We start from the raw sequence: 1,166 nt of genomic DNA, 5'->3' as shown, positions 1-1,166 counted from the left end.
GAACGCGCGCGCGCGCGCGGCGCGGCCTCCCCTCCCCCAGGGCCCCCCAGCCTGCGGCTCCCCGAGGTGGGCGCGTGCGGGCCTGACGGGGGCGGAGCCTGGGGCCGGGCGCGCGCCGGGGCGTCCCTCCCTGCCCCCGCCCCCGCCTGGCGCGCTGGCAGCGCGGACCTCCTGGTCAATGGGAGCGCGGGACTGGGCCGCCCGCGCGGCGGTCAGGTGGGCCCCCCTAGCTCCGCGCCGCTTCGTTCGCACTCCCGCTTCCGCTCCATCTTGGCTCCAGCAGCTTGGCTTCTTGGTTACTCTCCAGCTGCCGGGGCCGTGGCAGCCGGGACCAAGTGACCTCAGCGAACGCGAGGAGGCAGTGGGTCTGAGTAAACTCGCGTTCCCGAGAATTTGCTTGGGGCGTGGGGGCAGATGCGGATTGTCCGCTTCCTGCGACCCACAAACATTAATTGAGCACCTAGTATGTGAGGGAGGAAGCTGTGAGGAGAGGAACACAGCAGGATGAGACAAAGCCAGGGCCTGGTCTCAAGGAGCCTCTGCTTCCCTGTGCCGTCGCGGACCCTGCTCCGAGATTCCCGGCCATAGGTATCAGCGCAGGAGACAAGTCCCACCCTGGGAAGCTTTCTGGTTGGGAGGGACAGGTTTTCATGAGCTCCTAGCACATGCTTACGTTCAACACAGTTTAAACGCTTTTGCTCATTTTGAACGGTTTAGCTTGGTTGAAATCTTTGCATTTAATTCCCTTGTCCTGCCCCTTACCCAAAACACAAATACGTAAAATGAATTTTAAATAGATTTTTGCTGAAAGGGATTTTCTTCCTTTCGTCAATTTTTTAAAAACACTTCCCCCGCCCCCATCTCTTTTTCAAATGAAGACCCAGAAACCCGGGTCAGTTATTTAGCATACAGCTAATCAAATACCGAAGAAACACGTACACATTTGCCAAAAATCAGGCATGTTCTGGGTGGTCGGTCTCTGAGATTTTGAAGAAACTAGTTCTCACTGCACAAAATGGTTTTACAGTCAGTTCCAGCAGACAGCCCCAGGGGCCCTCCTAGAGAAAGGGGCCAATAAGAAAGGTTGCATGGGGATAGGACAGGCAAGAGGCCAGTAGAAAACGTTTTTTCCCTAACAGTTGGGCACTTCTGTGGCTCTGAAAGCA

Source organism: Neomonachus schauinslandi, chromosome 16, assembly GCF_002201575.2.
Source record: "Neomonachus schauinslandi chromosome 16, ASM220157v2, whole genome shotgun sequence".
NCBI lineage: Eukaryota > Metazoa > Chordata > Mammalia > Carnivora > Phocidae > Neomonachus > Neomonachus schauinslandi.
The sequence above is the reverse complement of the archived record's forward strand: the minus strand, read 5'-3'. Positions refer to the sequence as shown.